The sequence below is a fragment of the Caloenas nicobarica genome, chromosome 1 (assembly GCF_036013445.1).
Source record: "Caloenas nicobarica isolate bCalNic1 chromosome 1, bCalNic1.hap1, whole genome shotgun sequence".
Taxonomy (NCBI): domain Eukaryota; kingdom Metazoa; phylum Chordata; class Aves; order Columbiformes; family Columbidae; genus Caloenas; species Caloenas nicobarica.
Genome location: NC_088245.1, coordinates 137,351,849 through 137,375,472, shown reverse-complemented (window position 1 = coordinate 137,375,472; position 23,624 = coordinate 137,351,849). Strand labels below are relative to the sequence as shown.

Here is a 23,624-nt window from a genome sequence, read left to right as displayed (position 1 = left end):
CGGGCTCCTTAGGGACGTCGCTGTTTCCCTTCTAGACTAAAGGTTACTTTTCCAGGCGTGTTTTTGTGTCCCTGAAGCCCTTTTGAAGGTGATTTTTTTGTTTGTTTGTTTTTTTGTTTTCCCCCTGTTCCCCTCCCTTTCTCACTATGGAACATGTTGTTGGAGGCTGTTGTTTTTGTCAGTCCGCGATCAAGTTGGAAGGTAATGAAACCTAAAGAAACATAGTGTCAGGGCATAGGCAAAATAAGGGGCAGCTTTGTAACGTGCCAGTAGCCTTGTGTCTGTGCTGCATCTCTCTTTTTCTTCCCCTGTATTGTGCATTCTGATGATTTATTAGGTTTCTAATTTAAAGAAGATTTTAGTAAAATGCTTGATGTGTGTTGAAGATGTCGAAAAAAAACTGTGGAATTTCTGCCTGTGGGATTATGTTGATGTTAGGAAAGCTGAAGTGGAAGTTATCCCCTTCTGCCTCATCTCTCCGGAATCTGGAGACTATATTATTCCTTGTTTTATTTTGAGGAGACCTTCCTGCAGTGTCTGACAGCTCATGGGCTGATTAGAATTTAACTGAGTCATGACACTATAAATGTTCAGAGATACTGTAAAGCTTTATTTAACAAAGAGTGCAAATCCAGACTGTGAAGACCCACGGGGAGGGAGCAGTCAGATGTGGAAAGGGGGTGGTATATCCCTGAGCGAGTGGTAGAAAACCTTTTTCTTTAGTATTCAGATGTGATTTACTGTTTCTGGGGCTGACTGAACACTCTAGAAAGTGACACACTAAGATGCCATATGACAAAAGCTTTCTGAGCTCAGGATATTTTGTGGTTAAAATCTGATTTAATGACATCTGATTAATTGTTGCTATATAGGCAGCAAGAATTGGAATCTGGGAGAGCAAAAGTTCTTGTCCAGAACGGTGTTCATGCAGGTTTAGGGCTTCTGCTGTCTGGGGCAACTGTCTGCCCAAACTTGTGGCTGAGAAGTCTGACTTGTTATTTTATCAGTGGTCTCCTGAGATAGAGTTGATGTTGACTCCAAATCAAGAGAGCAAGTTTGTCTTGAGTGAAATGTATACGTAGGGGTGTACGCTTTCGTTGAGTGCGTGGAAGAGGTAAAAAGTAGTGACTGCGTGTTTCGGGTAGGGGTGAAATCTGACCTCCTGTTAGACTGGCCTACAGTTCCCACTTATCTAATGAGCCAGAGCTGTCAGTCATTTTCAGATTTTTGTAGACCCTGCATGTACAGAAGACAAGATACTGTCAAATGCCAAACCGTACTAGATGGATTTTTTTTTTTTTTTTAATTTTTATTTTAGTCTTGGGGTAGAAAATTACCAGATGAAAACATTCTCTTCCTCTCTGGTCCCCATACTTGTTTCTTCTTCTTCTGAAGTGAAAGATGTGCTAATCAAAATTGGAGGAAAACAAAATAACCAAAATTTATTACAGTAATAAAAACTGTGTTGATAAAGAAGTAAAAGTGAACTAATGTTTTTCTGTTGTAAACTTAAATTGATGTTTTAGACACTGGCTGCATGGTCTGCAGTGTTTGATAGCTGTGTTTAGGGTCAATCTGTTCTGTAAAAGGCATCAAGGAAAGCTGCTTTTTTTTTTTCAAGTGATTCAGTAAAGTTTATAGAACTTAAACATGAATTAACTTTATGATGATTGTATTTGCCTGTAGGTGTTGCTTAATGTGGGATTGGTTTAAAAGAACTGAAAAAAGGCTTGCTTGCTTAAAGCATGTGTTTTTCTTTTCGGAGCTAACTTTTTTTTTCTGGCTTTGAACATTGGCAAAACGTTTCTGTAATACCAGTTGTATTATTGTTAGCAGTGAGAGCACTGTTAATTTTACCAGTGACAGTGCAGGACATTACTATATTAAAAGATAAACTATGTTTTGCGCTGTGCCGAGCGCATGTATAAACTTGCCCAAGGCAACGCCAGGGAGTTGCATTTCCCACAGTCAGCTGTCTTGCTCAAGGGTTGCGCTTGACACCTCCTTGCAGGGCTGTCAGAGAAGACATGAAGGCTATACTATTTTGTTAACTTTAGAATAGCTTTTCAGAACTTGCCTGAACCTCAAAAGCCAAATGGCTTGTGGTTTTTTTTGGTTTGGTCATTGGTTTGGTGTGTGGTGGTTGTGTTGTTGTTGGTTGTTTTTTTTTTTTTTTTTTTTTTTTTCCTCCCGTATGTGAATGTATAGGGAGCTGAGGGGGTCCAGAAGAGAGACTGGGGAGAGCATGGGGTTTCCAGCTGGGTGCCTGGTGTGGGGCACAAGCCTTGTTGTGAGTGGGGCTTTGGTGGACGACCTCCCACACATGGGACCTGTGGGCAGGGGGAGCAGGGCTGATATCTCAGCTGCTGGGTGAGGTGTGCTGAGCAATGGGCTGGATTACGAGCGGTAGGCAGTATAAATAGGATAACTATCCAATGGATTAAAAAAAAGGAAAAATGCTCTTTTAGGACAAGAAGTGCAAATTTTGAAGTATAAATCCTTACTGCTCAGCAGGGGTTTAATGACAGGTGAGTGGAAGGATAATGCAGGTAGGGAATGAGGCCTGAACAGGAGGAAAATGTATGAAAGAATATGCACAAGTGTACCAAAAAAGATAAAACACATAAACTTGACAGTCTGTCTAAACAGTCTTAAACTAAAGACAAAAAGGTTAATGGTAACAGCATTTGTGGTTTGCTCTTTCTTCCTGCCAACAGGCCAAAACGATAAGAACATTAACTATCTGAGCTGTGCTGGCCTGCCTTAAGCAAATATGAGGAAAGTTATGAGGAAAATATTTAAAAGGCTTCTGGCATTTATTTTGGATATTACAGTGTTAGAGTTTTGCTAGTTGCCTTTGAAAAACCATGCTATGGTTGGTGGGCGATACTTTGGGTGGACGTCTGTAATCGTGTAAAAACTTTCTTGTGTTCTCTGATGGGGAATTCTGCCCTAGGAGAAGCAGGCAGAAGGATTCTTTTGGTAAAGATGAATGTCTGCATTTTAGTGTTTCTAGATTATTTCAAATATTTGGAAATGTGAACAGACCTCTTTAGCACTTGAAATAATTAATTTGGTAATTTATTTGGCCCTCCGTTGCAGGTCACATGGCTTGATGATTGAAGAAGAAGAATAGGAACCGAGACTCCTGTAAATAAATATTCATGTGTAGAAAGGGGAAGAAGCAGTTGCTAGCCATCTTAGTTTGGGTCAAACCTTCCTGCAATAGTCTGCTCATACTTGAATTGTTGCTGGAGCTCATTGCTCCTGTTTAATCACCTGTCTTGAGAGAAATTCTGTTTTCATACCACTTAGTTCTAAATATCATTGTCTTCATCAGATTAAAAGCAGAAGCTACAGATCTGTTAGTCACTGATTTTGAAGAAGTTGAGTTTAGCATAGAAAAGCAGCTCAGTGTTGGGGAAGTTTTCTGGTGGGCGTCCCTTCCTCCTCTAAAGAAAGTAAGTTGTGAGGGAGCCATCAAGATTGATCAGCACTAGGTGTAAAATGTGTTTCAGTCTTGACCGAAACTATTATCTGAAAACAAATAAGGGTGTCTTTAATTTGCCCTGACAAGAGCTTAATGAATTTTGGTGTTGAACTGTGTCTAAGTACTGTGTCTTGCTCACAGAAGAACAGTATTTTTGTTCTTGCTGGTGCTAGGCTGAAACTGGCACTCCGATGCTGATTTTTGTTGCAGTGGACTTTAAGATTCATGGCCATGAGCTTTCTAGTACTTCTCCTTGCCCCAACCCACTATGAAAATGGAGTTGGAAAGGAAACCAAAAAGGCATTTTCAGTGATACAGAAAGCAGAGATTGCCTCAGAGGTAGAAAGAAATGATTATTCTTGCCACAGGAGATTGTCCTGTTGGTGTTGTTTGTGTCATCACCTATCCTACTTTCAACAACTTATAATAGGAAACAAATAAGCACTGGGAAAAACTAAAAGGTATACAAACCAAGTGATCCATCTGTGAAGATGTAGGGAATAAAGCGTTATTCTAAAAAAGTTTGTTTGTTCGCTTTGGTGCTGTTTTTTTTTAAATTATTATTTTGAAAACATTGTTAAAGGAATACATAATTTTCCCCTGAAATAACTATTTATTTTATTCTCTTTTCTCTGAACCTCTTATAAGCCTTTTATAGTCACTTAGAGCAATGCAGAAAAGGCTGTTTAATGCTGACCTAAAGGAAATCCTGTCTATACATTGAACCTTGATGGCAATACAGTGTGAAATTGTTGTTGTGGTTCCTCCCCTCCTGCCCTTCTCTCCAGCAGAAGTCTATCTTCTCTTGGAAGTAGGAATGCTTAAACCACTTGTCAGTGGTGGAGAACATTTTTGTCTACATCTATAGTATAGAAATATTGGAATTAAGTATTTTTCTCAGATTAAGGTGACTTTAAAAGGTGAATATTTTTAAGTGCTGTTTTCTTCTGCTCTGAGCAACCTCTTGTCCTATTTTTCCTTTGGTCACAAAAGATTCCATATCCAGATTATTTGCCCTTTCAGCGAAATGGGGTTGGGAAGGCTTTGAACTGTGTCTATTACCACCTTTGTCACTATCCCTGTTATTTCTCTGTTTATTTTGACTGCAATGGTAGCTTTATCTTCCCAATCCCCGCCCCCCCCCCCCCGCAAATGGAATCCAAATGTTGAGGAATTGCTACCGTTCTGCGATGCAAATTGGCTTTTTATTTTGTGATGTATATAGGGGAAGAATTTGAAGTAGTGTCTGCATGCAGTATTTTTGGGTATTTACTTATTTTTCGGCTTAATTGGATCAGCTGCTTTTGTTGGGTCTTGATGCTGGCAGTAGTCCAGTGTGCTTCCAGTGTTATCTTTCATGTACTGGAAAGCTTTGAATAGGTCTTTTTTGGATGATGACCCATCTATCAACACCTGTATCTTTTTTTTTCTTTCCCTTTCCAAGTAGCACATTGCAGTGGTCAGAGTTAGGTGTTTTCTCTAAGCTGGCTTTAGCCTGAGCGATGTTGCAGAAGGAGGAGATGCTCTGAGCTGCCCCCAATGCACACGCTTCCCACTCTGCCCCCTCCACCCCGCACGCCCGTAGCCACCTGTGGGGTCCTCTGTGCTGGAGAAATTTTGTGTTTAAAAGGCTTTTGTATGCAGCTTTTGTGAGACCAGAAGCTAATGGTGAGGCAAAGAGCAGAGGAACTCTCCCCTCTGACAAGCAAGAGGAGGGGGAAGTTCAGCCAAACGGGGGAGAAAGTCCTCTTCTCTTTTTTTTTTTTTTTTTTTTTCCTTTTCTTAATTGTTGTTAAATCAGACTCCATGCATAATAAACTTGCTGCTTGGGTGGTAACTCAGTGTCAGAATGTTTAACATAACCTTTAATAATGAGGCTCGTCACATGAACAAGGCTGAAATAGTACAAGTAACTGATCTGGGCTAGCTGTAAGCTTGCATCTTTTAGCAAAAGTTCACTTAGGAATAATAGAAAAGTGCTAAGAAGAATTTTTAAGGTGGTGCTTGTGATGGATGATGTCTTCCAACTATAATAATATATACTATTTAATTCCTAAATATCTCAAAAGCAAATATTACAATTTTTGCTGGCTTATTTTTTTTCTAATTAATTTTGTGGCATTTGGCATTACATTTACCAGTTACTATGCTCTTGTCTTTTCCTCGTATAGATATATATTTGAATTAATAGGGGCTCGTTAAAAAAAAACCCAACTATTTTGATGTTCATAGGTGCAAGTTTGAAGTGTTCAGCACTAATCGCTATGTAGGAAGAAGGGCTTTCATGTCACATCTGTTTTTGAATGGAAGGAAGAAAAAGAGTGTGGCTTTGAATCAGAGTTCAACATGGACTTTGTTCTTGCAGAAATACTGTCCACTTAGTCAATACAAGTGTAGACAATGTGAGTTGTTTCTGCTTGTTTTACTGATGTTTCTGTTTGGAAGATTTTGGTTTCTGAAGTTTGGATCTACATTTTTCTTCTGAAATAGAAATCTTATTTGCAGTTCTTGCTATCCAAAATAAAGTATCAGTTTCTATTACACCAATAATAAGAAAGTAGGTAGAAGTATACTGGGTAGGGAAAGTTGGTATGCGGTCTTTCATAGGGCAATTTCTGCTGTTCTTTTCAGATCAAACATGGAATTGTCGAGGAAGAAAATCAATGCATCCTTGGACTCCTGAAGGAAGAGCTTTCCTGATGGGACTACTTTCATGGTAAATAACTTGTTTCGGTTATTTACTTTGTGTCTGGTTTAGGGTTTCTTTTCCATCTTGCCAACTCTGTGAGATAGTTGTCTACCATGCATAAGTCTTTTAGGATGATAATATGTTTTAAAGTGATACATTTTCAAGTTAATCTCTCTGTATTAGTTTAAGACTTTTTTTAAGCGTGTGCCAATTGAAGAGAAACAAGTATTTTAGGAGCATTTGAACTTTTTGTATGCTGATAAGTCCTGATGATTTAGCCCGCTTGTTCGGGAGGTAGTTACTGAACAGAGAAGGACCTGATTTACATGTAATTTCAGTGCGAAAGAGAAGATGAAATAAAACTATGTTACAATCTCTCATTTTTTTAAAATAAAACAGATCCGAATTGAGCTGCTGTGGCAAGGGACCGTCACAGTAAAATCATTATTAGATATTGTGTTACAATGGCTTGTAGACATTTAGTACCACTGTCATTTTGTTTGGATCTGCTCCCTTGGTTCCCATTTCATAAATCCTATTTTTCTTTGATACTGGGGAATAATTCCCCGAGTGTTGTCCAGTGATTGCTTATGTATACACACTTTGGTTTGTGAGTAATTTTATTCACTTGAGTAGCCCCGCTGTACTCGGTGGGCCTACATGCATGCCTAAGAACTTGAGAATGCTGATGAGCATAAAGAATACAATTTGGGCATGTAATGGTTGACAAGCAGTTGTTGTTTTGTTTCTGCTCTCTCTTAGGACTCATTTGCATTGCCTCCAGTGGCAACTTTTGTCAGCATTAGTAGGGAAGGTCTAGGAAGCTGGAGGCAGTCATACCAAATCCCAGCCTGCAAAACTTCTCAGATTGCAGATGCAAGGATATACATATATATATATTTTTTTTTAAATCCGTGTGTTGCTTGACTACATTTGAATGTAGCATTGGGCTGTGTACTGCAGTTTAAGCATCTCAAACACAATAGAATATAGCAAAGTGAAATCATTAGAAAGTATCTGCGCTTTTTAAATTAATTGAGGAGATTTAGATTTGTCCAGAAGTATGTTTTGTTTTTAATAAAGGGAAATCAAGACAAAGGATCCTTTTTCCTCCCCCCCCGCCCCCCTAATGTTTCCTATTTGACTCCTCAAAAAAAGAAGTCTAGCATTGCTGTAGTGCTTCTTAGTTGTCTGAGCAACTGTATTTACAGGAAAGTTAATTGTGTTACTTGCTGGTCTCAGAGTCAGTAAGACAGGCACTTTGGAATTAAAACACAATGAATTAATTAGTTATTTAAAACTTGAGAGTTGTTGTGATCAGCAGCAGATGGTCACTTACACAGCCCTAACAGAACTTAGCAGACAGTAGGTCTTATAGCAAGGTTTTTGAAATGTATACGTCTTCAGAAATAAAGTAATTCGAAGCTTTGTTTCAAGATTGTCGCTTCTGTTTAAAAGCGATTCTGTTTAATCGGAATTGCAGAAGCATAAGCTGGAAATAAGGGTCTTGCACCAAGTATTCAGATTGTCAGTAAGGTGGTTGAGCTAAAGATTTGAGAGAACATGTTTCTTAGTGTATACATGGCTGGCAATCCTGACACAGTTGGCATTCTTGTTTTCCAATGTTATAAAATGGTTATTATGTGTTATGTCTTGATTTTTTTTTTTTTTTTTTTTTTTTTTTTGAGGCATGGGGAACAGGTTTGTTTGCTGGTTATAGGCACTAATTGTAGAATACCTGTGTTGGTATCAGAGTTTGCATTGCATATCATTGTAAATAGCTTTAATGTGGAGTGCAGTACAGTTGTCTTGATCAGAGGTTTGTTTTTGTCGCTGGAGTTGGATTTGTTGTTCTAAGTTGGAAGTCTGGACCATTAGGATGGTCTTTCACCAGAAGAGTACTGCTTTGCAAATGTAACTGTTGATGCTGTGTAACCTTCATAAATTAAAGAGATACAAGAGGGGAAGGCAGTCATGCTGTCTAAAGCTGAACTTACATAAAAAGAAAAGTCTCTAGCAGTGAGCTGAAATTTTAAAAAAAGAACATAATTTATGAAGTTTATCCAAGCTTAAGAAACGTCAAAATATGTAACTCATGAAAAGATACAGATGAGTATGAAAAACTAATAGTAATTGTAACTACATTGTTGAAAGAACAAGGGTGACTCAGCGTGAGCAAGGTTGGCAGACACAACCTTTAATTGAGGAGGAATTGGGCGCTGCAAAACAACTACGTCTTATTTTTAATGATAGGTTGCAGAGAACAGCAAGTGAGCGTAGTATGATCTTGGCTGATAGCATGTGCTTTTCTTGGATAAAAACCCCAAAGCCTGAGGATATGAAGTTGCAAACAGAAATTTCACTTTTTTTCCCACCTTTCCTCCTTTAGAGACGAAGAGGTAGGCTATGCAAGTGGAAGAAACTTCACTTTTTTTGCTGTGAAACTGATTAGTGTTTGGATATGTTTTATCTTTGCAAACTAACATAGTGGTTCAGTTTTGTCAGCCTAACAAATTTGGTGAAGGGATTGGTAACTTGCACGGTAGAGAAATGTCCCTCGTTCTTTCTGTAGCTTGGAATTTAATATTTTACCGCAAACTTTTAAGTTTAACATATTTGAACTTGTACTAGATAGGGTTAATAGGCTAGAACAAAAGGTCAAAGCATAAGGCATTAGGTTTAATTAAGGGAGAGCAGGAGTGGCGGGAGTATGTGACAGTTAAATGGGTTTCCCACAGACTAATGTCTGTTACAGTGCAACCATGCCTCAACTTAAGTGGGTTATTTTGTGCAAAGGGCAGCCGTGATTAGCAGTTTGACATGCCAGACGTTTCTGGACAGTCCCATCTGTTTAGAGGTTAAAAAAGCACACCTTTATGAGCTGATAGATTGATTTGTGTGCCCGTCTGGTAAAGATTAGAAGTCCAAGGCCGGTGCTGTAAATGCCAGTTATAGAATATCGTACTTTCTTGGTTGCTCTTTGTTTAAACTGTCAACTGTGTCGTAATGGGGCTAACAGCTATAAAAGCGACCATGCAATAGGAAGAAGCCGGCAGGGCTGCTGCGGCAAGTGTTTTGAACCAGAAAGCTCTAGGAGGAACATTTCCTCCTTTGTCAGGTTTGTTTTGAATTTGGGCCTGTAGGCCTCGGTCGTCTTGCAGGGCTTTGCTCGGAAGGGGAATCCCAATAAATGTGCTCCGAGGTAAGGCTCACACCTTTTCTTCAGAGCAGTCGCTGTTGATGTGCTCGTGCAGAAGTTACCTTCCTCCGCATGAGCAGTTTTCCAGTTCCAAGGACAGTTGCCTAGCGGAAGAATGTCGGTACTTAAAAGGCTTCAGGATTTATCTTAACTTCGTTACACTCTCTGTATCCTTCCCACTCCGTTTTTTAACCGGGATGATTCGTGTGTATTCTGTTGTTTTTTTCCATTGTAGCTGTGCGTCTCTGGATAGTTTTTCTGATTGTATCATGAGGTTGCCTTCTAAGCCTAAAATAAAATAGGTAGCACAATAAGTCTTGACTGCATTTCTCGTCATCTTTATGACTTTGTAAAGTCAAAGTTACATTACTATTAATATAAGACTATTAATAAATCGTTGATGCAATAAAACTGTTTTTGATAATGTTCAAGGTTCATACATAGTTGAAGGTGATCATCCTATTTTAAAATCAAGCAGAGGTCAGGCTGTATTGTAAGATAACTGTGGCCCAAATGGTATGAGATAGCATCAAGACCAATGACAGTATTCCTCGCTTTAAAATACATGATATTGAATTAAATTGTTAACTGTAAATGTATTTTGTGATAACATACTGATTAACTTCATTTGTATTTTGTGAAAAGCAGTGATATGTATGTGTTCACTTTAATGCTTAAAGCTCTCATTTTTAGAAGATGTTTAAGTTTTCCTGATTCTCTTTTTCCTCTCCGTTCAAGCAGTGACACTTGTAGCTATATAACTGAGAAATAAAACTGCATTACGTTAACATTTGGCACCTTGCATTTAACATTCCTACCTTAACTTTTAAAATTAGTCACCTGTCTAAACCTTCTTGTTTTTATCCTTACAAACAGCATCATCTTTGCCTTGCTCCATTTAAAAGAAAATAAAAATTGAAGATATTAGTGACTTGATATTCGTACTATAAAAACTGCTCCATGTACCCGAGCTATACTTTTGCTGTAACAGTGGCCTGTTCCTGAAGAGATTTACTAATTTGTGATTTATGAGTGACTTGTTTTCACCTTATCTAGCTCTGTAAGAGCCACCTTAGTTTTTCTTTTGTTCTTGCGAAAGTCTGTTCCTTTTGCCTCTGTTTAAAATGCCCAGAAATATTTTCATTGTCCTTTAGGATGAGCAAGGCAGCATCATTATCTTGCAGTTTATTTAGTAACACGGAGCTGAAATGGGCATATGCAGCATCATGTTCTCTATGGAATAATATCTATTTAAATGATTTGGATCTAATACGTATTTACATGAAAAAACATCTTGCCCTTCTCTGTGGGGAGAGAAGGTGAACAAGCATAAATTTTATAATACTCATTGCTTCTCTTGCACTAAATCATACTTAAATTGCAGAAGGCTGTTGGCTTGAGAGTTGTGTAAAAAGTGCTTTGCTAGTAAAGTGAGGGTGCAGGGAGATTTATCTAATTTAATATCAAGAAAATGTTGTCAGCTGCAGTGCACTGGTATGGGATTGCCTAAATGCAAAAGCTGTACTTCAGATTTTCATATATGCATATTTGTAATATTTTCACGGTCGTGAAATGAACCATTAGTGCAGCATGCATGTATGCTATATTGTGGCTAATTTGATTGCTGTTGATTGCATGCTCGAGCCGTTATCTAATATCTTGGGAATGGGATGGTCACTGTGTTCGCTCTTCTGCTGTTTCAGGGCAGAACATACTTTACCAAGTTTCTTGGAACATCCATTGTTCAAATCTTTGTAATTGCTGCTTGAGTGTAATTAGCATTTCCTGCTCTAAGCGTAGCACAGATTGAATAATAAAGGTGTTCAGGTAGCACAGTAAGGATTGTTTTTGGGACTAGAACACAGGATATTTTCTCCCTGTATCTTAAGGATACAGTCTAGCTTTGTTGATGAGAGTGGAAGTCTAGGCAGTGATTTTTATTGGGCTTGGGCTTCTCTTCATGTCTGCACAGTTCCTGAAGCACAGTGACGTGTAATCACTATGGTGGCTTCTCTTCTAGTGTTCCACTTTCTTCATTGGATAAATCTCAGCAAAACTATTCAGTTTAGCTTTACTGAATATAACAGGGCACTATACCAAACATTCTGTAGTTGTCAATGAATCGGCTGCATCTTTTTCTTTTTTTTCTTAAATATATCTTCTTTTGTAATGTGCCTTTCAGTTAGTATATTATAAAATATTTGCATAAAAATTTATATGGCTTGATTTGCCGTTAGGCATTAAAAACAAATCTAAAATGTCCATTGCTTTCAATTTTGGATAGTCTTTAAAAAAAGAAAGGATACACTCAGTCTTTGGTGTTTCAGATGATTTTTTTTTTTTTCGTGTAAGTGATGAAAAAGGTTGTTATCCCTGACCCTTTACAAACTGGATAGAAAGGATGCTGGACCATGCTTGTGTGAACTGGCCGACTATGGATTTCTCCTTATTTTAGATTTCCATACTCTTTGACCTTGTAGTCATTGACTTTGGTCTGGAACAATTTCAAAGTCATGTAAATGAATGTAATTAAGGTATTGCTTATCATCTTGGAGAGTTCACAGAGATGCTTATTGGCTAGAAAGGTTTGTTTACTTAATATGGAAGGTTAATATAAGGTTAAGTTTTACTGTGTGAAATGGCTTCATAATGTTTTTTATTTAGCAGCTGAAGAAAATAGTGTTTGAAAAGGCAAATAATAGTTTTATTTGACCTCTATGTGTTTCCTGTAGCTTGTATTATTGGGAAAACTTATCTTCATTGCATAGTGTTATTACAGTCTTCCTTTCTCCTTGTTTTACAAAGGAAACGTCTCAAAATTATTTGTAGGCCTTTGTATAGGAAAGGAACTACATTAAGGAAGGAAGTGCAAAAATATTTGACAATAATTGCTATAAGTAGTCCATCCACTTATGTCTCGTGTTCCCCCTCCATCTTTTTGCCAGAATGGGATTCAGGCATTGTTCTTCAGTGCTTCTTTTGTCTTTATTCCCACTACTGCCAAAATTAGGTGAAAAAGCAGTGTAAAGCAGCAGGGAAGAACATCAAGTTACTGGTTTCTGCTTTCTGTTTCTCAGGCAGTAGATGGGCAACGAAGATGATTAAGGGAGTAGAGCATCTCCCTTATGAGGAAAGGCTGAGGGAGCTGGGGCTCTTTAGCTTGGAGAAGAGGAGACTGAGGGGTGACATCATTAATGTTTATAAATATATAAAGGGTGGGTGTCATGAGGATGGAGCCAGGCTCTTCTCGGTGACAACCAACAGTAAGACAAGGGGTAATGGGTTCAAGCTGGAACACAAGAGGTTCCACTTAAATTTGAGAAGAAACTTCTTCATGGTGAGGGTGGCAGAGCACTGGAACAGGCTGCCCAGGGAGGTTGTGGAGTCTCCTTCTCTGGGGACATTCAAAACCCACCTGGACGCCTTCCTGTGTAACCTCATCTGGGTGTTCCTGATCCGGCGCGGGGATTGGACTAGATGATCTTTTGAGGTCCCTTCTAATCCCTAACATTCTGTGATTCTGTGAAAGAACAGGGCCTAGGCCTCCACTTTCTTGTCTGTACCCTTCAACTTTGAATATAGTTGTTTTGCTCATCATTTATGGAAAAAAATTGCTTGCCTGAGTGGTGGTGTTTTATGTTTGTTTGGGTTTTTTTTCCGCTTACTTCAGAGTTTTTGTAGTTATCAAAGAGATGAGTATGTGACAAGCATAATTTAAACTCTTTTCCCACACCTTTTTCATCTCCTGCTCATGGCTGTTTTTCTAGAAGTGTGGTTCCCAGCTGGAGAAGTGGACATCCCCAGTTGGTAGTGGTGTCCAGGCAAGTGTGTTCTACCAGACCTGGACTGGGCTGAGTTTGGTGAGGGAAGGCAAAGCTACCTGAAACTTGGAAACAACTCTTTCTGCACAGCTCTTTCTGGAATGATTTGGCCAATAAGGGCTGCCGGCTATGTTGGCGTTATTTTGCAGAGTACTTGCTTTTATTTCTTAATTGGATAACAAGAGCAGTACAGGGGCTCCTTCTTGTTGAGGTAGCTAACTTTCTTCTGCTTGCTAGAATGTTATGTGCTCAATTAATTATGCAATAATGAGAATATCCTTTAAAGGCTAGTTAATACAATGAATAGTCTTATCTGACTTTCTACCTTGTGGAGATACCAGATAACTCACATCCAAGCATCCTTCCCCTGCCATTTTTGTAGGAGCTGAAGGCTTCAGGTTCTAGTCCATGCTTCCTAAATGCACAGCTAGGACAATAGCTTAATCTTTATTGAATTTATAAAAGCAATTGTAACTTGAAGTGATCTAAAGGTGCTTTCAGAAGAGAGCTAAGCAAAATTTCTCTTTGGGCAAGATATGAGAAAGAGGATAAGAAGCTAAAGTTCAAAACCAGAATATAATGATCTAAAAGGAGTGGGGGGTAGGAAGGAGGAACACCACAGATAAGTGTGAAAATCGTTCACCTTTGAAATCAGTAGGAATGATGCTGTTGACTTCAGTAAGGCGAAAATTTCACCTGAATTCCAAGGTCATACCAAGTCCTAGAACTCACTGAATAATGGAGAAGACATATGGTGGAAAGTCAAAAACAGCTGAAAAATATCCTTTATCTGTTACTTCAGGCCCTATTTATGGAAAATAAGGCAAAAATCTGTGCACCTTTGCCATTCATTTTTGCTTAGTTAACGTACAAAGAACATATCTGTTCCTAACTGTTCAACAGTGGCCATGTAAGAATGCAAAATTTCTTGAAGAAAAGTTGCCCTTTGCTGCTGGAGGTCAAGATGATTTCTCAAGACTCAGTCCTGGTCCTCTCTACTTATTGGTGTGTTGTTCTGTGTTACCTCAAGTCTTATCCTGCTACAAAATAAATGCGAAAGGAGCATTAATAAACTGTGCTGATAGCATTTTGTAACCTCTTTGTGCTCCCTCACACAGGTTTAACTGTCGAGATGAAAAGATAACAAGGTTGTGCAGAATCACATTTACTGTTTACTGAACTCTGGTTTGTCTTTGGATTGCAATATCAAACATGGAAGTTTGATAGTGTCTCTTGCATATAGCTCTTTAACACAGCTGTTTTGAGTGCTGGCTCAAGAACTTTGGGGTTTTTTTGTTGTTGTTTTTTTTCCGTTGTTGTTGTTGTTGTGAGTTTTTTTGTTGTGTTTGTGTGGTGGTGGGTTTTTTTGATAGTTGTTTTTGGTTTTTTTAGCTAGTTTGTCATGTGCCCAAGTCTATCTCAGTACACATATGACTGAACTGTGTTGTTTTTTTTTTTTTTTTTATCTGAAATGCATAAAAGGTCACTTTCCCAAACTTTATATTCTGGACCTCAATCTTTATTTATCATTAGTCATTTTCTACTGTGAATTCCCTTAATGGAAGAAGGGTCTGTTCAGTGTGCTCTTCAGGCTTTCTGGGCGATTTTGCTTTTGCATTACTCTGCTCTAGTTTGGTTTGCAGAGTGCAGTAAGGGAGACAAACAGTATCTGGACACTACTTTTTGGGTAATGCTGGGTGTTTTGGATTACAGTGCTGTGTGGTTCTTCTAGATCTAATGTCTTCAGAGCCCTGTCTAGGCAAATACTGGCTCTATTTTGTATCTGCAAAACTGAACTCAAGCATTAAAGCAGATCTTAAAATATCCTCTTTGTGCTGATGATCATGCTATTTCTGTGGCTCGTACCTTATGACTTTGTTATTATTTTTTGAGGAAAATTGTGCATGGTTCACAAGATACCAGGAGCACAGAAACAAATCAAATTTCCTCTGTTGCAGCCTTTTGGGGATATCATAGGGCATTGCTGTTCTGCTATTTAAGTAGATTTAGAGCTTCAGATATCAGTTACTCTTTGGATAATAGATTGTATGAATTGAATATATAAGCATGCTCATCGTCTTTTCCTGTCCTCCATAAAGGTCACTGTACAGGAGGAAAAGTTGAGTCATGGGCTATAAACACTTGTAGATCTGCTATCTGATCTTATTCTTATTAGATTATTGCTTGGTGCTGTGGCAGGTAGACTTTGTCAGAATTATCTGTAGTGGTGCAACTGACTATAGTGACCTGCCCCATTCCTCTGCAGAAGGTCCCTTCCCTGCAGTGGGGTGGCAGAAGTCCGGTTGTATTGTCTTCTCCCCTGCTGTCCTTCCTTGCTGAGCAAAGAGTTGCTCAGAAATTCAGCTGTTCCATGTGTATGACACAGCTTATTTCTGTGGAAAACTTACCTTAAATACCCATAAATACCCATGTTACATGGAGATCATCTGCAGGATTCGGAGAACATCTGTCAAGATGTTCAGGATTGCAGAAATCACAGTGGTTGTTTAAATAGTTCAGAAAGGTAATGTATAATACTGAAATATTCCTGATTATTGCAGTTGTTGTGCTTCACTATCAAAACTCTAAATAGGAGAAAGGCAATTGGAAGGGCACGTGAAAATGGGTCTATTAGAGCTGGTGGTACTAGGAGCATCAATAACTCTTAAGACTAGGAGGGATGTAATGAATGGGGTCCGTTTTTCACTTCCTGAACACCTGTCCTGGGGATGAAGTGTGGGGGTGGCTTTTCAGGTGTTGTGGGTTTGGGGGCTGTGGGTTTTTGCTTGGTTGTTTTTTAATCCTACTTTAGATTCTGTATTTAAGACCTCTACAAAATGACCTCATACATTCCTGTTTGGAAGAATTAGGGCAGAGGGCCATTTTATGACATAATTGAAATTGTAGTGATGAAATTTACTCGTTGAAATTTTAGAGAAGAAAAAAAGTAGTGATAGAAGTCTCGGAGTGGCAAGTTGTGATTATTTTGTATACTTGTATCTTTCTGACGAGTGAGAGCCTTACTTTTTCTGGGTAAAACAGCTCTCATTTGGATGGATCAAATGTGAAATTTTTAAATGTGTCACTTCTAAAAACTATTTCTGTAAAAATGATGTTTGGAAGCTTCTTGTGATTTCAAGAGTACAAATAATACAATGCTCTTCAGCTCTAATGAAAATGAGATGGAGAAACAAACATATGCTTACCTTTTGGCCTGCATAAACAGCCTTACTAATTAAGATAAGGGCAAATATGCCTTATGGTTTAATCACTAGACTCTATAATAAAATAATAAAAAAAGATATAAACATAATTCATAAACTCAGTTTTCTGAATTCTGACTCCTCGTATATATACTAATGGTATGTTCCAGCACTGTATTCCTGTATTTGTTATTTACAAGTGAATCACTTAAGATATGTAGAAATAACTGGTAATTACTAAAATGAGATTAGAGAGGAGAAGAAAAAGGTATAATATCTTCTGTATGCTTTCATTACCTCTCTTTGGTTACCTTGTGGGTGCTATTTAGTCTTCACAGATTGCTCATGTGAAATGTGTGTGTAAAACATTTTCTTCTGGAAATGCACAAGTGGTTTATGTTTGAGTTGTTCAGTGATGATGGTACAACTGAAAGGCTTGTCTCCCATTGGATTTGACCAGCACTGAATATTTTGATACTCTGCGGTCTGTGGGCCACAGTTCCTCTCAGTTTACAAGGGCTGTTTGCCACTCCTTGGGACTACATGCATAAGTAACGTAAGTCTGAGCTAACGCCAGGTATGGTTTTGGAGTTACTTGAGGACCTGAGTTTATGGTGGACGTCCTCTATTTAAATATTTTTGTCTTAGGGGCTCTAAGTATTCTGGAAAGTATGTTTTATTAAACAAAACAAAAAAAAATCAGTCTTTTTGTGCCTAAGTGATGATAACCATGCCTCCCTCCCCCGCCATGTGAGATTAATTCTGTAACTTATGTTTTAATATATTCCATGGCAATCATTTGCAGGCATTGCCTGTGGGCGTACTGGTGGAGCAAACATTAGAAGCAAAGCTGTAAAGAGAAATTTGGCCTACCTTAACAGTCTATAGGGAAGGAGAAGGCATCTGAGCCATCCCAGTCTGAAGGCAGAACCCAGTAGTTTTTTTCTGAATGTAAAGGAGTGCATAGATGGATAAGCTAGAGAATGAATGAGATCTAGCAATGGGCATTCTTTGGAGATCTTTTAAAGAAATATAGCATTCTTAGTTTCTGGGAAAACCTCCTAATGGGATACACATAGAAATGTGATAGAGATGTTAATAGTAGTCCTAAACGCTCTGAACTCAGAGGACATTGTTACTTGTGTCACTGGAAATACCACTTGTTGGAGCGTTAAGAATATTGCCACGATTTGGTACCTTAAATGGTGGGTGACTTGTATGATTCTCCATCTTTGTGGACGAGAGGGGAAAGACTACATGAAATAAATCTGCTAGTTAACAGTGTGCGGATGATGGGAATTTTGAATAATCCCTTTGGGCTAGGCTGAGTATCCTTTAATTTTACAACTTGTTAAACAATTTAGAGGGAAGAGCAACCATGTGGAGGGGAAGAGCTTACACAAAAGGGCTGTATGCTGGGCTTCTGGAGCACCCGGAGACTGTCTCACAAGGAAGAAGAGGGGCTGACAGGAGCCCCCTGTGACTTGTGAACCCTGTCAGTGCCCTTCTGGACATGGGGTTTGCTCCAGTTCCTGAGACTACAGACTGCAGGAAAATGTCCTGCTCTGTGGATCTGAGAAAGACACTGGGAGAAAGCTGTTTGGTGTAGGGTAAAAGGTAAAAAATTTGATGTTCTAGCTCGTTGTATGTGCTGTCATCATCACATAGTACTTGCAGAGTCTATTCTGCACACCCCCCACCCCCCCTTTTTTGGTACTTCGTTAATATGATCATTGCCTTAATAGCTTTAAAGTGTGTTTTTACAGAATATGTTATAAATATGTACTGTGCTTGAACTGCTCTGAACCTGGTAGCCAGGCAGGAACTCTCACAAGTGGAAAACTGGCAAAATATGGCGTGTAACCAAAAATATGTCGTAGTTTTAGTCAGGAAAATGAAGGAACAGATCCATGCTGTGTGCCTCCCAGCTCTGGGGAGGGACTTTAAATCTGCCAGTGGCTGCTTGAGTTTTGGTCTGCAGATATTGCTTATTGGTTAGCTGTTGTGAAATAGCTGGTTGAATTCCTCCCCCCACCCTCTTTTAATCACCATTACAGTGGTGGTTTGTTGTGTGTCTGTGATTGGTTTGTTTGTTTTCTCCAGCTGTTTGCAAGTGAAGAGCTGGCTTATTCTAAAGCAACTTCTTCTTTAAATAGTTCGCACTGTCACTGCTGGTTGTGTGAAGTCCTTCCTTTCAAAAGATGTGTGTTATACACAGGCTTTCAGGTACAAGACCCTTCCAAATAAAAGTGTATAAACAGACTTTTGTTAAAATTGTTGCATTTGTGAACCGTATCAGGCATAGCTAAAGTTATGGAAGTCGAATTATATCTAGTGAAAACTGCCAGAAGTCTTAGTTATGTATTTAGACTATCAAGTCTGTGGTGGGTTTATTCTGTTACAGAATACAGGCTGGCTACCTCATGAATGAAGGCAGGTATGCTTATTTATACTCTCTTATATAAAAGTTTGGGAACAGTGCTGTGTCTTTTCCTCTTTTAAGCCTTGCAGCATTTAATTAGATGGCTTTACGTCACCTACTGTGACAAAGTAGGTATAATAGCGTGCATGCTGTAGCAAGTTATGGGTCTTGGCCTGTAAGAGCTGCGCCCTGTTCCTTTGTGCAAGGGTGATTCTTTCCCCATTTTGGTTTTTCTGCTCTTTGTAGGAAAGGGTGGGAGGCAAACCTGTGGCAGACTGACTTCCATGCCCTTGCTGCCTCTAGCAGTGGAACAGGCAGGCTCAATGGGGATATCTGGGCAGAAAGAGGGTAAAAAGTATCCAGTCTTGAGTTTAAAAATTAATCTAGGAAGGACATTCTAAAAATAGGTTAGAGCATGTGAACATATACCTGTGAGAAAGAGAACAAAAGATTTTGGTCCTGAAAGAGGCTCTTAAAAGGGTAGCTGTATGCATCTCTTTCAACATGCCGAATTGCACATTCATGATGCTTAAAAATATTTATTCCTTTTATGAGGGAAACCTCTCTTGGTTTGCTTTCACTGCTTACTGCTCTTCTCATAAGCTTTGAGTGTGTGAGAACACTAAAGTGGAACGCACCCAAATTTAGGGGAAATAGTCCTGCTGTGCCCAACAGGTAACAGTTTTTTAATATGCTAACTAACATGTATTTTATTCGTTCCTTTTAATAGCTATATCGGAGTAAATGTGCCTTTTCTAAGGAGGACAGTCCCTTAACCATACTATGCACTGCTTTCAGGGGGAGTTCAGGAAGAAAATTGGTGAAACCGTAGGGTCTCCTGTGAGTCGGTGGTTTGGTTATTGTAGTTTCCTTTTCCTGGAAGGAGTAGATTGTATCCAATGAAAAAGCGATTCCCCTCACCCAAGTCTAACTGTGGTTTTTGTTTCGTATGCTAATGATAGTTTTGTAATACAGGAGTAGAGAAACTGTAGCTGGAAATAGCACTCCACTGTGTTTTTGAGCATAAAACCACATGCACACACTGAAACACAGTAAGAATGGAACTGTTAAAATTTTACAGGTGTGGGACTAAAATGTGGGGACTTAAGTTGGACTGAGCATCCAGAAGGGAGGTAGGTCACCATTCTGTGATTCTGTCTGTGGCAAGAGTATTCTCCATCCCTGAGCCCCGCAGGCTTATGCCAAGCATTTCTGGGTGGACGTTCAGTCTAGCACTGACAAAACACCTGGTTGTAGTTGCATGGAAGCATTACTTAACAGTAGAATATAAAAAAGAAAAAAAAAATGCAAGAAAGGCAACAGCTTCCCAGTAGTGCGCTGCATTAGACTAGCCTGTGAATCAGTCAGGAACAAAACTAAGACCAGGTAAGACAACAGGAAAACCTCTCACTAGGCAGTCTTCATTCAGAAACAAATAGAATAAATATCCTCATTTTGGTTTTTATCTTTTTCTGTCACAGAATCACAGAATGTTAGGGATTGGAAGATACCTCAAAGGATCATCTAGTCCAATTCCCCCTGCCAGAGCAGGAACACCCAGATGAGGTTACACAGGAAGGCGTCCAGGCGGGTTTCAAATGTCCCCAGAGAAGGAGACTCCACAACCCCCCTGGGCAGCCTGTTCCAGTGTTCCGTCACCCTCACTGAGAAAAAGTTTCTTCTCAAATTTAAGTGGAACCTCTTGTGTTCCAGTTTGCACCCATTACCCTCTGTCTTACTGTTGGTTGTCACCGAGAAGAGCCTGGCTCCATCCTCGAGACACTCACCCTTTACATATTTATAACCATTGATGAGGTCACCCCTCAGTCTCCTCTTCTCCAAGCTAAAGAGCCCCAGCTCCCTCAGCCTTTCCTCATAAGGGAGATGCTCCACTCCCTTAATCATCTTTGTTGCCCTGCGCTGGACTCTCTCCAGCAGTTCCCTGTCCTTCTTGAACTGAGGGGCCCAACTTGCTAGACTTGGAGATTAGAAGGCAACAAGAATCTGGTCTGTGCTTTAGTTTGAGGAACTGAAGTACTTCTCTTACTTGACCTCTTAATACAGAGGCAAATGCTCCCGTACCTGTGTACGTGGCTGATGCAGTTGAGATTCATTGTTGTTATCAGTGGGGGCTGTCTAACCTCTGCTAATCAATTTTCATTTTAAACTAGTGTCAAATAACGTGAGATTTTTGCTTGTAAAGAAGGGTGATGTTGTATATGTGAGGGAAAGCTTGGGCACATTCACTTAATTAGATATGGAAATACAAGAGACTAGGAAGAGTGAATCCTTATAAAGACCAAATACACAGATTGATGTTCCAGCTCATTTTCACTGAGCAGGGAAGTCCTATCCCTGGCCCATCAGTCCAGCCACTTCACTGGTACAAGCATAGGCAGTAGTATAATATTATGCAGTTTAAGGAGATGAAATTATTTGTCCTGTTAAAATCTAAATGTCTGTGTTCTTTTTGTTGTCTGAGCCAGCTTACTGCAGGATCAGGAAAGAGCGTGCTGCTACCCATCAGAGAGTTGGAGGGAGGTGGAGGATATCTAGGGAAAGATTTGAGCAAGGGCACAAGTAGAAGTAAAGGGAAGTGGGGGACTTAAAGTGATTTTTTTGGTTTGTTTTTAATTTATTTTTATCACTGCCTCTGCCTGTAGGCTCACCTGAGCCTATGAGCAGATGATCAAGAACAGCAGCAAGAGATGGATAAACAAAACACACGTTACATATGTTAAGTGATTCTCTGAACAAGATGAGTGTTTCCTTCCGAGAGACTGTATCAGTGTTGCAAACTTTCTGGTTTTGGTTTGGCGGGGGTTGTTTTGTTTTGTTTTCCTTTGTATTTTGACTTATTTTTCCGATTTTATTTATTTTTAGCACTTCTCCGTAGTAAAGAAAAAATGTAATCAGGTGTTTAGGTAGAGGATGCTTTTGAGTCAGGACTGTAAGATTCTACTCTAGTTTTGCTAAAGCATTTTTTTTTTAATCAGAAGTCTCATTCATATGTGTTACATTATTTCATTGTAAAATGAAACTCTATACTATGGTTAAGTGACTGTGTTAGCCTAGTATTATTTGAAAAGGCACATATTACCACAGTAACTTCTGAATGCATTGGATAATCTAATTTAAATAAAAAACCACAACCAAACAAATTGAAGACCACCCATTTCCTGTAAGTTTTGCAATAACAGGTGAAGAAGATAGGCCTTAAATTATTTATGAGGTTGCCTACAGGAATGGAACAAACTTTTGAAGTTCCCATTCCAATGAACAAGCTACTCTGTCATCCAGAAGTACTCTGTAGGGAGAAATAGTAGGAATACGTGAAAACATTAGTATAATTTGCACAAGAAGGCATCAATCACAAGAAGCAGATCTAATTTCAGGTTCATGAGACTTTTCTGACTCAGAAACATGAGAACATTTTCAGCTAATAGCCAAACTGAATTAACAGTAAGCAGACAAAATGGAAATATGCTTTTGGTTTACCACTTTATAGGTTTTGTGTTTTTAAAAAAAACCTAAAAAACAACAACAACAACAAAAAAAACCCAAACTTTTTTTTCCTTAATATTTAATTATTTCAATTTATTTAATAGCTTAGAAAACCTACTCTGTTTTAACTAAAGTTATAGTCTTGGAGCGGTATGGCAAAAGCAAGCAGTGTCTGTTTTTCAAGTAATAAAGTATTCTGTCTGGGAGTTAATTCTGTACTTGTCTAGAAATGCTGTTAACACATTCATAGAAAAGCAGTTTGAAAGGCTATAGTTTCTATGCTGCTGAAAAAACAAGCATTTTATTTTTTAAGTCCTTAACATATTAACAACTCATTGCAATGCTTCTCCTGAATCAAAATGAGATGAATATCTCTTAGATGCTCCCCTCCTCGTTTTTTGTGTGCGTGTGGTGTGGAAGCATCGCTTACAGCAGTAAGAGAGAGATGAGGGTAGGGGGCTCTAGGATTAGACTGCGCTAAACTAATAAATCTGCGAGCAGAAATGGGTGCTTCCAAAGAGATGAATTGCAAAGGGGGATGTGGAGTTGTGTACGCTGCAGTCTCAGCACTGCATTGTGTTCTCAGTGCCAATGCGCTGAACTGAAGAAACCCTTTCCGCATTTCTCCTTTTTAGCCATTTTGAGGGGCTCTGGATAGTGTTTGGGTTCTCTGCTTGATACAGACAGGCAATTCCAGGCTGTGCAAAAGCTGAATTAAAGCTTGACCTGTTCCCCTATAGATTGCTGGGACATAGCTGGCTGCCACACGTAACAGGATTGAGCAAAAGGTGCTGAGGTCTGCGGTTCTGGGGGCATTTTTCCTTTAACACAGAAGTTGGACTTGCTGGTTGGTATTCTTGGTTCCTGTTATCAATCTTTAATCTGTGCAGCTGTCATCTGCACTAGGAATTCGTGTATGTAATACCTGTTCAGTATGCAGTGTTCCAGAGCTCTGCTCAGAAGACTACAGGAGACCTATCCTTACATAAATGAAAGAGCAGAAAAGGCATGATTGGATATTTCCAAATCAAAATACTACTTGAAAAGTATTAATAGGTTGTCAACTGTTCGTTGACTGCACTTATGGGTATAGAATCATAGAATATTTCAAGTTGAAAGAGACCCGTAAGGATCATCCACTCCAACTCCCTGCTCCTAGCAGGACTACCTAGAACTAAACCATAGGGCTAAAAGCATCGTCCAGACACTTCTTGAACTCTGACAGGCTTTGTGCTGTGACCACTTCCCTGGGAAGCCTGTTCCAGTGACTGACCACCCTCTCAATGAAGAACCTTT

The 23,624-nt window shown here is 39.2% G+C and overlaps 1 protein-coding gene across 4 annotated transcripts in view; it reads left to right on the top strand.

Moving 5' to 3' along the window:
* Positions 1 to 23,624, top strand: part of NRIP1 (nuclear receptor interacting protein 1) — a 103,459-nt gene that overhangs the window by 1,067 nt on the left and 78,768 nt on the right. For all 4 annotated transcript variants that reach the window (XR_010607156.1, XM_065647211.1, XM_065647219.1 and 1 more), the window contains exon 2: positions 6,122 to 6,206. The gene's annotated coding sequence lies outside the window, so the exon portion shown is untranslated. The remainder of the gene's footprint in view (positions 1 to 6,121; positions 6,207 to 23,624) is intronic.